This window comes from Ambystoma mexicanum, chromosome 5p (genome assembly GCF_040938575.1).
Source record: "Ambystoma mexicanum isolate Mex_15411 chromosome 5p, UKY_AmexF1_1, whole genome shotgun sequence".
Taxonomy (NCBI): domain Eukaryota; kingdom Metazoa; phylum Chordata; class Amphibia; order Caudata; family Ambystomatidae; genus Ambystoma; species Ambystoma mexicanum.
This window is the reverse complement of record NC_090930.1, coordinates 1,258,947,128-1,258,962,559: the sequence shown is the minus strand read 5'-3', so window position 1 is coordinate 1,258,962,559 and position 15,432 is coordinate 1,258,947,128.

Below are 15,432 nucleotides of genomic sequence, written 5' to 3'. Positions count from 1 at the left end.
GTATTTTTGCCAGTATTTTGGCTTCGGTGTTAATAAGAGAGATTGGGCAGTATGAGCTGCATGCGTCTGGAGGTTTGCCTTCTTTGTGTATCACTACTACGTTGGCTTTCCTTAGGTCCAGTGGTAAGATGCCCTTTTCCTTTGCCTGTAAGAACATTTTAAGCATATGTGGCGCCACTTCTCCGGTGCCAATTTTCTTCCATATTTCCACTGGAAGGCCATTGGGCCCTGGGGTTTTCCCATTCTGAAGCTGGGAGATGTCTGTCGTCAATTCCTCCTCCGTTATTGCGGCTTCAAGATTCAGCCTCTGGGTTTCGTTCAGTGCTGGGATGGTCACTGTGTCCAATGTGGTGGGGTTCCATGACCATCACTAATGTCTATCTGAATGGCACAGTCTTGGTTCAGGTACCTCAGCCTGATCTCCTCCTTTTTGATAGGCATTTCCGGCATCTTATAAATTTCTTCCCTCCTCCTGCTACCCCTTCTGCCACCTCTCTGCCACCCTCATCTTCCTCCTCTGCCCACATTCGGACCCTTCTACCACCTCAGCAGGGTGTACCTCAAGCCTGTACCCCTCTGCTACTGTAAACTCGTGTTCTAATGTCAAACACTCCTCTGTCACCTCCTCAAAGAACTTAAACTAGATGTCCTTGCCCTCACTGAGACATGGTTTACGCCCAGTTCTGTCACAAGATCTGCCACTCTTCTCTGTGTTGGCTACAAGATCTTCTCTGAACCCAGAACGAACCATCCTGGAGGTGGAGTAGCCCTGATCTTTCTGGTGTGGGTCCCGGCCTCTGTCATCCTTATGCAGGACTACTCCTCCTTTGAATGCCTGGTCTGCAGGCTCTCTATCTCTCCTGGCCTCTGTGGCTACCATATACAGGCCACATGGCGAGGTTGCCTTCTTCCTCTCTGGATGGGCCAGCCTTTCCTCTTCTCTCCTTGCCTAAACTTCTCAACTTTTCCTCCTCAGCAATCTCAACATCCACCTGGATGCTTCTAATTCCTCCAAATCTGCTCTCTAACCTTGATTCCAGCATTTCTTCTGTCCTCATCACCATTGATCTTTCCTCTGCTTTTGACAAGGTCAACCACGCCATCCTGATGAATCAACTTCATGAGAACTTGAGCATCACGGATCAGGTCGAACTTGGTCCCTTTCTATTTGCCACCTCTCTCTCTACCTGTGGTGTTCCCCAGGTCTCTATCCTCTCACCCTGGTTTTTGAACCTCTAGTTGCCCCCTTTGGCCCCCCTGATCTCTACCTTCTCCTCTAACTTTCAGTGTTATGCGGATGCCACTCAGCTTTCCTTCAGGCTACCATCATCCTCCTCTCTTCTCTCGCTCATTCTTGACTGTCTATCCTTGATTCAGGATTGGTGTGCCTCCAATTATCTTTGCCTTAATGCCAGTAAGACAGAGGTCCTTCTCATTGGAAACCCAGCCCCTGCTTTCCTCTCTCACTCTGGACCCCACCTCGGGTACCCTTCCTTTGCCTTCATGCAAGGGAAGAAAATGTAGTGGCATTTTTGAATCCACTCTCTCTTTCTCTCCTCACATCTGGGACGTTGCCAAGAGGTTCCACAACCAGCTGCACCTCCTCAAAGGAACTCTTCCCTTACTCACTTTCCCCCAGAGGCTCACTGTCTCCAGAGTGCTGGTTCTCTCTATGCTGGACTACAGGAACAGCCTCTTTCTAAAACTGCCTTCCTTTACTCTCCGTCCTCTTCAATTAATCCAGAACAGGACTGCAAGACGTATCCTTGGCCTCAAGCCCAGGGACCATATCTCTCCAGCCCTGAAATCTCTTGACTGGCTCCCGGTGGCTGAAACAATCATGTTCAAGACCCTTTGCATTGTCCACAAGGCTTTCTGGGGCCAGGGCCCACACTACATCCAACGCTCCCTTCCAAAATACCTTTGTTCTCAAGCCCTTCGCTCAGCTACCTCCAACTCTCTAAGGTTTTGACGCTTCTCCAGGCAGAGAGTGCGGGATAGATCTCTATCCTCTGCTGGTGCCTCCCTCTGGAATGGCCTCCCTGCACCTCTCACACTTGAGTTGGACCAGCTGAAGTTCTAGGGTGCAGCTCAAAACTTTCCTTTTCTCCTCTGCTTTCTCTCTCTCCCTTCCCTGCTGCCCTACCTGTCTGCTGTACTGACTGTTTGCTTGGCTACTCTCATAGTCTCACTGGGTACCAGACATTTTCTTCATCAGTCACCCTTGCTCTGCCTCCGGGCTCACCACACACTTAGGGGATGCAACCGTAACACTACAGTCCCTTAATCTCCTTGCACTACCCAGAATTGTGCTGCCCTGGCTGCACTTACTCAGAGCATTGCTGCCCTGTTTCCCCACCCCTCTCCCTTGCACTTCCCCCCTCCCTTTCCCCTTGCACTTCTCGTTCTTGCACTTGCACAACCTGAATGACACAAGGCCTAGTAAGATTTTTTTGTCTTGTCCTCCCTCTGTCTTCCCTCCCTTGTCTTGTCACGCCTAGAAACACTTGTGTACAGGCATGTTATACATGATGTATCATATGATATCATATATGCCAGAATTTCCACATAACAACATACTTTGCGCATAATGCCAGTGATTATACTATAAGAAAATATGTCCAAGTTGACTCTGACAATATATGGCAATACCATATGTAGGAGCAGACTCCTGTTGGCTTTGTCATTAAAAATGCCATGCAACAATAAACATGTCCAAACTGGCAGCAACAATGTAGATGGTTTAGACACATAATTACACTTATCATGCATGCTTTCTCATAGATTCCCAGTAAAAAATGCCATGAAAGTTATATAGCTAGGCTGACTGCAACACAATGCCAGATATGCCACATAATAACATTGATCATGCTTGCTTTATCATAGATTCCAAGTAAAACATGTTATACTACAGTAAGAAATGGCTAGACTGGCTCAGCCAAAATGCCAGTTTAGCCAGGTAATAACGCTTGTCATGCTCGCTTTATCATAGATGTATAGTAAAACATGTCATGCCACAGAAATAAATTGCAAGACTGGCTGCACCAAAATGCCAGTGTAACCATGTAATAACACTTATGCTTCTAAACTTATCATAGATTCCCAATGAAATATGTCAGGCTACAGCAAGAAATGGCTACACTATCTGCACCAAAATGCCGCTCTAGCCATGTAATAATACATATCGTGCTTGCTTTATCATGAATGCCCAGTACAAAATGTCATGCTTGGCTCATGGATCCCCCAGTGCATTAGATGCACACATATACATATTATGCATGTGATTATGTGGGTGAGTGCTGGGGGCTTAGGTGGCAGCAAGCATGGCAATTTGTTACTCAGCATCTATGATAGTTGCCCAGTAAATATTGCCATGTTGGGCATCTGTGATTATGTGCGTCACTGAAGGATCTAGGGCACCCCAGCACCTAGCACACACATATAATCACATGTATAACCAGCCAATCACTTACCCATACACCTATCACATTCACTCACACATGGCACACAGTCAGAATATTCACACATTGCATCCTCATTCACACGACACACATTCTCATGCCCATACACCATTCACATGCACTCTCAAATAAACCTTTATATATAGATACATACATTACATACATACGAAATCACATCCGACATGCATGCATATACTCAGACATACACAAATAAATTAAAAAAACATAAAAGGCTTTCTTACCTGCTTCTTCCCACTTGGAGGTTCTCTCCAGGATTCTGACTCCAGCTGTGCTCCATGCCGGCACAAACCTTCCTGGTACCCGTATGCCATGTGCATGGAAATCAGAGGCAGACCACTGCCTTCTGCACTCCAGGGAGTCGCAGTAGGCTACATCCAGTCCTCAACCTGACTTTAGTCAGAATGAGGGCTGAGGCGGGTGCCATTGTCCCACATTTACCAGCTTGGTACTCAATCTATTCCCTGAATAGTGGTATTGTATTTTTGCAGAAGTGTTTTTGACGTTGATTTTGTTATCTATTGGCTCTTCTGCACTCCAGTGTCACAGGGCTATGTTCAAATAGTATGACCTCCTATATAATAAAAGGCCAGATGTATGTTTGACGGATGCAGTCATGTACAGCAGAGATGCTTTGCCTGTTGTCACCACTAGAGGAAGCTGCAGCCTTAGGATATAGAGAGACAGTGCCAATTCTCATAGCTTCGCCTGTTATAGAGAGAAGTTTTGCCTTATGATATATAGTGGTTCTACTGTGTTAATGAAAACCTGCACTTTGGCCCCTGTACACACACTTTCACACTAGAGCATATACAAAAAAATAAATGTGACTGACAGAAAAAAATGATGTTGTACAAAGTTAGTACACTTTCAGCCGGAATTTTCAAAAGTATTTTTCAATGGGAAAATCCCATTGAAAAGCATTTTCATAAATCAGGCCCTTTCAGTTGATACACAGATGAACAACGTCAAATTAATATTTGTAGTCTAGGCATTTTAGTTAACTACATTTTACTTGTAACTGTTCTTGTCTTGGTGTAATAGTTCAGAGTACTTTGCAGTATAGAAGGGATAGTGTAATCTCAAATTTAAAGGGGTTAGGCCTTTGCCAATCTCTAAAATCAGTGACGTGTGTGTAAGCAAACATCATGCTTTAGACAGAAAAGCCACAATCATTACTATTCTTTAGTCATATGATCTGATAGGATATTTATAGCGTGCTTAATACCCGGAGGTTTCTAAGCGTGGACTCAGAGATCGAACCTGTGTTGCTCCGTGTCGTCTTGTTTCCAAGGCGAGCACGATGTCCCTGAGCTATCCTCCCGAGACAATGTTGCTGAATATAGCGTATACACTTGTAAAAATACAATACACACATGACAATTTTTTGATGGCTTTTGAACATTGAAAAGTAGAGAAAAACTATAAAAGTGTAACGGGCTAACTAACCAAGTTTTGCACAATGTCAAAAGGGCACATGTACCAACCACATTGTCTTTATTTTGTGAGAATATTAGGATCCTGTCAAAGAAAATAATCAATCCAGGTTCATGTCCTGTCCCTGCACCCATCACAGTGGACCTTGCAGTCTCCCGGTAGATATCTTTTCCCTGTTGCTTTGGACCCATCTCACTGCCGCTTTCTTCTCTTCCAGTGGTCCTCAACCCTCTCCCTGCAACTTCCCTCATTGATCGTAAATACCGCCAAGCGTTCCTCCTTATCCTTGCTCCAGGTGTCTTGTCTCAACACATTCTCTCCTCCATCTACTCTAACCATACTTGCTCTCGTTTTCTTGACTTTGAAGCTGGAACAGTGTGTTTAGGAACTGTTGGCGCTTAAATTAGACTACTTCCGGTTCACTGTTTTGCTACACTCTGATTTGTGGCTGGTAGCTCTCATCTCGTCCTACCTATCGGGTGCCTGCTGTAACTACTTTGTCTGCTCTAGTCACATTGGAACGATGTTCCATATATAGATTCTGCCTTCCTGTTTTTTTTTTTTTTTGTAATAGTCAGTATACCAGACAAAAACAGGCAACAAACACGCATATCATCTGCAGTGTAATCCACATCCAAATTATCATGTATTTCATATTTTAATTGAAGTCAGAAAGGTTTTGCCCTGATGGAGATATGAACTAGTAATGTAACCAAACAAAGAAAACACAAAGAGCTGGGAAAACTGGACCAGTGCAATTATGGAAGTTAATAATAGAATAGAGTAAGACATCTCTAGACCTTCCCTAGACATACATGCCCATTAGTCCGTGTTAAAAGCCTCAAACTTCACGTTCAATAGAATTGAGACAGTGTTTGCCATCCTTCAAAATACATACACAATTCCGAGACAGTGTATCACTTGCTAAATGCTATTGCGTGTGATCCCTTGAACCTTCTATCATCCATTATCCTGCATTAATCCAAAATGTAGTTTTTAATTCCAACGGTGTGCCACCATCATATTGAGTATATGTTAATTATAGTGATTTGTGCCGATGTAGGACATCTACGGGCAAAAGGGCAGTAGACAGTCAATCAGGAAAAGAAAAAGAAAAAACAAATAGCCAACATTTATGCAATGCTAATTTAGCACTCAGAGAATTTCAAAGAGGAAGCTGACCAAGGCTAAACAAGTCATGAATATTATAACAATTTCCTGGGCACAGATGAGACCAGTAGCTGGAGACCTTTAGTGGAAAGCATCAGAGCCCACTAAGAAAAAATTCCATGTAGCACATTGGAGAGGGAGTTTCTCCAGAGCCCTCAATCAGGAAATGTGAAGGGATAGGTTAGGCTTGGCTGAAACCGTGTATGCATGTGCATGTATGTGCTGGGTTGTATTAGCACAAAGCAAGGGGATGCAGTGATAGGTTAGAATAATATGTAAACAACACTTAGAAGGATAGCTTACTAAGGGTAGACTCGGATGGTCATGGAGAGAGGCAATACAGAGGGCTACAGTCAGGCGATAGAGGTTAGGGAGGGGAGCGCAGATCCATTCTAGATTAATTTGTTGGGGGATCTGCAGTTATTTTCCTCCTGAAGCTGTCTTCCTGTTGAGTTTTGCACAATCGTACTACTACTAACTGTGATGTTGAGTCTCTTGGCGTGCCTCAACATTTCGCTCATTGCGCTACTTCTGCGTGAAACCAGTTCTTAAATATTCAGAAAGGTTATGATATCTTGTTCGTTAACCAGCTCAATCAACTTCTCTACATTGGATGTGCTCCCCGAATTGTACACAGGCTGATTGCGTACTCTTCTTCATTGTGCTTCAGTTTCATAAGAGTTGATGGGGGACTGCTGCAGGCTGTGCAGCAGGGCATGTAGGTTTTCAGCATGTAGTGTGTCATACTCCAGCACACTGCTTTCCTAGTTTGGCAGAATGTGTGCCATACGAGTGTGATTTGTTGGGGATATGTTGACTGCGGCTAACTGTTGATGTGTACAGTGTTGCAAAACCAGTGTGCTGCTAGTTTATGGGACCTCCTTTGCTGGTAAAAAAAAAAAAACCACTGTTAAGATTTGCTTTCTGTCCTGCAAGCAATTATGAACTCATCTGTTTCGTTCCATTCTTTATTTGTTCAACCATATGGGAAAGACGTCAAACCTATTGACTATATCTCCAGATCTGTATGCCTCACTTTCAAAATGTTGTCTTATTTGACCAGGATAATGGAATCTGCAAGCTTGGCCGTGGGCACAGATCCTATTCAGGTAGCTTGATTGTAAGTTGGACAGCACACACTGCTGCATAACTGAACTAGGAGGGACAAACTGGACGGCTGACATTTATGTATTTAAGTTCTATTGTATCTAGTATGTATGGCAAAGCTCGTTGTTTCTAGCCATCGATGAAGGCGTCCCAAGCTTAATTTTCGTGAGGCAAACCCATATTTTAGTACTAGCTTAGCTAAAGCACGCTTGACCTTGGTTTCAGCAGACCATGACTTCAGGCTGACACAGCAGAGGTGCCACCGGCCAAAGTGTATATACCATATATCTATGTTGTGGTGCTAAGACAGCGGTAATGGGATTGAGCTTACCTTATAAAAAACTCACGAGCCCACATATGCACTGCAGAGCTTGAGGCTAACTATCGATGGGACAATAGAAAAGGGGAGTCTTTATGGGAGCACTCAGGCGTGACAGGTATTGGGCATGCAAGAATTGACTTTTGATTGGCTATTGAATTGGCAGGTGATGATTTCGTATGGAACGTTGCCATGACCAAGCATTATTTAGCTCACCCAACACCAATGGTTGGTTATGGGTCGAATGAATAGGAAACATTACTCACGAAGAATTAGCTCTGAATGGGAAGGCGTGAGCCACCTAGTCACTGCCTAACCACTGCTAATCTTTTGGTGCACTTTTTTGTAGCTCTCCCTCCTATTTTGTTCTTATTAATCTGCCTCTCAGGCTGTTTTAATTTTAATTTGCTCAGTTGTTGAAAGAGGGCCTATTTTATGTGACCTTTGCCCAATCCACCTGCTTATCACTGCACATAGTTGAGTTCTTATTTTTTGGTAAATTGTGCTTGTCCTACCCCTTCCTTTGCTTTCTTAAGATCACTCCCACCCACCTTTATTTTGCAGTTGGTCAGCTGATGCAAGAAGTAGGTCACTTGAACTCTGCACCACCCACCTGTTAATCACTTATAAAATGTTGGTGCGTTTTAACTGCCCCATTCCTTTATTTTCCTTCTTAATGGTTAGATCTCAAGGTATTTCTCATCCAGGTGCCCAAAGTGAAGGGCAGACGAGGGCAAAATCAGGTTGGTCATGCTGGGTCTGGAAAGGACCTAAACAGCTGCTCGACACATTCTACGTTAGCCAGCAGAATGTGCATCACACCTTTACCACCCCTTCTCATCTGCACCCTCACCCACCTATGAAAACACAGAGTTTACACCACACTCCCTCACACCTCCAACCCAAAGAACCCCATCCACATCTCACATATCACTCCTCGCCCTCCACCTCCAAAAACACATATGCAACCACATGCTTATCAATGCTCACCCAACAGTACTACACGCAACAGGCACTTCTGAAATTGTCAACACCCACAACCTAGACACACTCTTTATCCTAGAGAGCGGCTTCACCCACATCTCCACACTGTTCCTGGATATTCTGATCTCTACAGAATACAGCATTCAACTCAAGGCCTGCCCAGAGAAGACTGGTGCAGGGCGTGCTATTATCAGCAAGGCCAGATGGACTTGCAGCCTACAGGAGCATGCCACAAGTGCATCTCTGGACTTCCTCACTTTCCACTTACTGCATAACTAAGCTGAGACAGCTACCTTCTGCCAGTTGTATCAACCACCTCAAACTAACAATGTTTTTCTAAACAAAATAACATATTTCCTCGCAGCAGCATAACAAAAAAATAAATAAAACTAACATGGTTCACAGAGACTTCAACCGGCCCCAGAGCCATGATATCAAGAAGACCATAGAGACCTTACTTGAACTGCTTGACACCATAATTATCAAGAAGCTTGTCATAGAACCAACCTAAAACAAAGACAGCACACTTGACCTGGTATTCACCACACCCAAAGCCACTGAATGACATCATGGCCACCTTGGACTACGTGGACCACACATCATTCACATTCTTCTCCGCCAAAAATCACCCCCCACTTCAGCCAACCAAAAACCCGTCACAGTTCAAGGCTCTTTCAAGAACCACCCAGTGGATGCACTGGAAGGAGACCTCATCACTTTGGCCTCCATGCCTGAACCTTCAGAGAATGTCAATGTTAACATAAGAGCACTCAACCTCTCCTTAACCCAGACCACTAACAGCCATGCACCACTGAATCTTTGACACAGCAAACATAAAATGCTCAAACAACTCTGTTAACAGATGCGCCATAACGCAGACAAGAAATGTGATGTATAAAGTCCCAGAAACTAGAAGAGCTCATAACCGTCCAACACTGTGTTTACCATGAAGGGCATTCATTACCACAGCCAAAGAAAACTACTACAAACAATGATGAAAGCATCCAACATGAACAATCTTTCTTGCACTGCATCAATCCTCTGCCAGACCCTCCAGTACTGCAACACACTGACAATTAAACACCATCAACAATCTTTTCACAAGCAAGGCAGACATACCAAAGACGTTCCATCTGCATCAGCTCACAAAGTATCAAGATGGGCTGAATTCATGGCAGTTACTCCAGAAGAGCTGCCCATACCTTTTCAGCCACCTTACCACACCACTTACAAAGATAACATCCCCCGTGTCTCCATTGTGTCGTTCAATGCTAGTGCTGGTGGAGATGTGGGCATTAGGAATGTGAGGGTGCTAGCACTGCTGTGAGGGACACCAGTAGAGCAGGATGTCTGCCTTATGCTGTGTGGCAAATTCCTAGCACTTCGTCCATGGCTCAACCTCGAGTTTGCATTCTCCAGCACTTACCCCCTCTTCCTTCTGCACTTGCACATTCTGAATACTCACAAGGCATAATAGGTTTGTCCCTCCCTCTTTTCCCCCTCTGCTCTTAATATTGTGTTGTAATTGTATTTCCCTCCCTCCCTGCCCTGTGGGCGATTTGAAACAATATATTCTTATTGTATAAGCCCCTAACAAGCAAACAATAAATACATAAATTAATAAATACGTTCACTTTGCAATTTATTCACGTTGTCCCTTTTACCTATTCTTATCCTTACTTCCTCCATCTTTCACATTTTTTAACCTTCACTTCATCAATCCCTTGCACCCTTTTTTTCTGACCCATAATCTTTCCCCACTGCATACTTAACCCACCCCTAACCCGGCACCCTACAATATCTGTATCCATGTCCACTTTGATAATGAAGATGCTGATGAAGTAAAAGCAAGAGGAAGAGGAAGTAAAGTGAATGTAAAAGAGGTAAGCATAGATAAACTTTCCAAGGGTGAAGTAGAGAGGCTATACCGTGGAGTCCACACTGGTGCAATGTAGAGTGGCCCTTTGTGTATTTCAGGAAAGTGGGGCACAATGTAGTAGGGGTGGGGGACGGGAAATAGGGACAATGAGAAAGCATGATGTTTTGCAATGTATACTCTCATTAATTGGGAGAGATTTGTGGCAGTGACAATAACAGGAAAGCAGCAGGGATGGAATTCTATGGAAGTAGTTTTGGAGGTCTAAGCTTTAATGTGGAAAATGGAAAAGAGCATGAAAGATGGGTGAGCTAAGCAACATGGTGCCTATGCAGCATTGAGGAAACAAATTTCGATCTAAATCCTTCGGCAGTTGTTGTAACAGACAGGACGAGTATGCTACTGAGGATTGGAATGTTGCATGGTTTAGGCTTTGCAAAGGGCCTTTATTTAGGGTCGGTCGTTGTGTTAGGTTGGGTTGCTCGGCCAAGGAGAGCATTGGTCTAGTGACAGCATTCAGAAATGTTTGATATTCTATCCATGAGAATTGAACCTGGTTGAGTGGTAGGAATGTGGTAGGAATAAAGGGGAATACAGGAAAAGGCTGATGGAACCCAGGAAGGAAGCAGGAAAGGCCAATGCATTTAGGAAGAGAGGCAAAGTATTGAAATGGAATAGACAATTCACAAGATATAAGACAATGTCGAAAGGATGTTTGTATGTCATAAACAGCCCTACCTGGAAATAACGCTGCATTTGATCAAATCATAAGTCAAATCTCTGAGTACCATATACTTTACGCCTCCTATATGGGCCTTATGCTGGGAGAGTCTTCCGCTTCTGCCAACAGGGCCATTTTGGGGAGTGATGTAGGTAGCATTTAATGATGCAGGATGTGAGGATTTGTTGGCAGGCTGCTGCCAACCCACTTATGAACTCCAAGAAGGAGTGGCCTGGGCTCTCAAAGGGGGGCATCAGAGGCAACAATCCACTATCTGGCCCACTTTCATATTTGGTAATCGGGGTGAGAGGTTTGGTGGTCATCCATTGAATCAAAGATTGGCCAAGGGAAGGGTAGGCATAGCCCAGAATGCGCAAGAAGGACATTGGGTGTGAGAAACCTACTGGGAAACAGGAGAAGAAAAAATCTATTTATGGAGGGATTTATGGGGGAGGCGGAGGAGATAAGAAATGAAGTACTCAAATGGGACTGCTGCTTCATAAAATGTCAGTCAACATTCACAGGAGGGTTGCATAGGATACATGAACAGTATCCATGTTTGTATATTTACAATTTCTTTTTAGTTTGGTGCCAACACACTAGAAGGAGGCACAATTTATAAAAGTGTCTGAAACAAAATGTTTGATGTGTTGGTTATTCTTTGAAATGTATTACTACTGTATACAGTTTGAAAATGTTTATTAAAGCATTTTTAAAGGGAATGAAAAAAAAGAAATTCCATTTTATGGGAAATTACAAGGTACTTAAGTTAATTCACGAGAAGAGAGCACAATCAACCTTTCTTAGACATTTTCTCAAATGTGCTGAAGTCATTCAGTGACTGAAACATGCTGCACAAAGAATGAACATCACTTGGAAAATCTCCGTCTGATGCAAAACGAACATCAATATCAAGAGCTTCTGAAACACAACAGCAAACAGCAGCAAGACTTGACTACCAGAGGACAAGAGCACATTTCTCCAGGGAAAATGGCATGCCAGAGCAAACTGAAGCAAGACTTGCTGACTTGAAGACAAGAGCAACATCCTCCAGGGCACATGAGACACCACTCGATCAATGGCACGGGCAACAGCAGGTACCCCAGTTAGTATTGTAAATTATATATATGTATAGTTCTACAACTGAATATTGATGAAAGGAGCATACTGTCTATTTTGAAACAATTTATAACTAAATGGTCAAAAGAAGGGTAGGGGCTATTTTTGTATGTTTTTAGTAACTTAAAAGTCTCATAAAAGAATGTTGGCTTGCAAGGAGTTCCAGTTGAAGTCAATTGAGTTCGAATTTTAAAATAACATTTAGGATCAAGAGATTAGACACCCCTCTTTTACCCGGATTTCACCTACTATTTTGCTAAATAAGTTTTGTATCCATTTATCACAAGTGGCAGTTTTGTGGTGATTGAGTCCCTGGTGGTCTGATGGTTCATATACCTACAGGCATAACCAGTTGCATGTATTCAACCAACTCTGTTGTTTTGTTTTGAAATGCAATCCTTCAGATGTGCATTGCAAAATGTTATAGCATTTATGAACATTTTGAAATGTTTCCAAAAATGTGTATTTGAATGCAATTCTCCATCAGCAAGATTGCGTTCAAGTTGGTCTGTAATGTAGACATGTGTGCAGTGTTCAGCTACATCCATCTTCAACCTCATAGAAAAGATTCTGCAAATCCCTTTTCTTTCCCCCACCAATGGCTTTTTAAAGGTGAAATTCCATACTGGGGTGACAACAATTATATTATTTCACAGGCTTGTTGTTTATCCCAAACTGGCCCCCAGTATCTGTGACATAATGCCATCTGGTAGGGCAGAATAGCCCAACTCTTTTTGTTTTTGATACTAATGATAAAGTTAACTTTGTCTGAAATGGAGGTCTGCTAATCAGACCCCATTTCCTAAACGTTCCATGCCAAAATGATAGTGCACACATGTTTGTTTTCTCTAACCAGTCTCCTGACCTGTGCAGCACCAGCTCTGCAGTGGTAAAGAGAACGAAGGTTCAAAGGTCACATGAGCTTTCCTGACAGCTGCTAGGTCACACATGTCTTACAGATAGAGGTGGCTTTTCAACTATGTGCACCATTGATCTAAATTATAATAATTGTGCAATCTAGTCATTTTGGTTGCACGTAAATCTGTAAATATAACACATGTCTGGGTTTGTATGATGAATGCAAGAGTTATAAAATGATTTAGACACAGACATTTGATATCACCCTAGTATCAGCTCAGTGAGACAAGTCCAGCTATGAAAGGAATGATGTGGATTAGTGTCTGCCTGACTGTGTCCACCACAGCCATGTGGAATATTGGGCAGGAAGCTGCCACTTTGATTCCCAGGCAAGATTTGGATACCGAGCAACATAGAAATCCAAGAGCAGCTGGAATCTTGTTTCACCATCTTCAGAACTCATGTATCCACTTAGACCTTGCCCTTCTAGCTGATACAGGGCCTGCAGTGCTGTGTTTGACACTTTCGGAACTTTAAGCTGTTGACCTGCTTAATCAAGCCATCTCAACATTGCCTGGCTCTGGGGAAGAGAACCACCAATCCAACGTGAGTAGGGTTTGTGACTGTGGAAGCATCTTGCCTGTGGGCACACCTGTGAGAGTTTGGAGTGTTTCTTCTTTGTTGACTCAAGCTGCCGGCACTTCTTGGAGGTGCGGGTCTCATGGAGGTAAGGACGGGTTTCTTCCGACGCCACTCTGTCAGGTAGTGGTTCAGTATCCGATGTGAACACAGTATTTCCAGGGAAGAGTAGGAGAGGTCAGAGCAACAGCGTAAGTTTGTGGATGCAGGAGCACAAGGAGGAGTTGTAGCGGTCTGAAGGAACTGTGACTATTGGAAACCCAGGAAGGAGGAACAGCGGTCCGAAGAGAACCATGACTATTGGAAGTCCAGGAAGGAGGAGCCACGGTCCAAGGGCAACCGCGGTAAGGCTGCAGGACACAGCCGCGGTCGAACAGTCCAGTAAGGGTAGAACAGGATGGAACCGCTTGATAAGAGATTCCAAGGTAGGCGAACACAAGGAAAACAGCGACCGGAGCTCGGAAACTGCAAACGTTGACACGCGCCATACCGCAGGGGTGGGGCCCTTATCTAGCTGTGTTGATTTTCCCAGGAACTAGACTGTGGATCTGAAATCAGAGTCTGCCATGTTTGGGGGTATGTGAGGTCACTCTGGTACGATGCCGTATAGACCAGGATGACCAGAGGGGACAGAAGCAAGGTTTCATGACACATCTACTTCGCCACCTTCCGAGTGTCATCTCAACCCAACATAAAATCATCATGACCCAATGTGAATGCTGACGCGGCCCTCTGCATGTCAACATTTTGCATGCCAACTCTATCCAGCAGAAGCATAGTTTTTACCTGATTTGGCAACCAACTTAAGTGGTTGTGTACCATTGACTCGCATTCTCTCAAGCATCGACTTGACCCACACAGAGCCCCATCTAAAAGTCAACTCTACAATGACTTGCCGCTGGATCCATGCAACTCTCTTCACCTCAACAACTCAACTGCAGGAAAGCAGATAAAAGCCCATGTTGATATTGATGATTACCCAAGACAAAGTATTAAGGTAGAGTGAGGTGGCCCTGTCCCCCTGCTCCACTTTTGGGACCATCGTGACTTTTAAACCTCCTTGCTCTATCTTTCTCTTTAAAAACAATGAACATTTACATTGTTGCCCGATCTGATTGCCTAAACACACCAGCTCACGTACCCAGAAGGTCCTTCTACAGAAATCTGCATTCTCTGGACTTTTATGATGTTTTCCAGTTAATTATTTGCATTTTATTCTTCAATTAAAAGTCTCTATTTTTATAGCACCTTGATGGGCCTTTTTTTCTTTTCAGAGTCCTTGTACTTTTGTTGTTTTGGTTGCAATTGTTATCAGCTCACACCCCTCCTGAAAGTTTAGCCTGCGCTAGGGCTACAATACAACATAAGGCAAAGGAGGTATATCTGTCAGGCTGTGTCTCTTTGATCTTTATGATTGGGATCACTTTTGGTTCAGTAGTAGTGTAGGGATGAGTGTACAGTTTAACCACTAATCATCCCAGTACTCCTGCAGACCATTAGCCATTTTGTCACAGTATCATCTCCATCCCAACTCTCTTCCCTAGAAGTTTCCTGCAGATGATGTTCCCAAGATATACCATCAGTAATCTACTTAGCCCTGTTCACTGCCTCCAATCAGAAAAAAGTAAGTTATGATGCTGCTCCCTAACATGTGGTGGCTTTCTTTAAAGGAGCATTCTGCAGCATACAGATGCATCTATGCTTATTTAGGCTTATGTCCCAG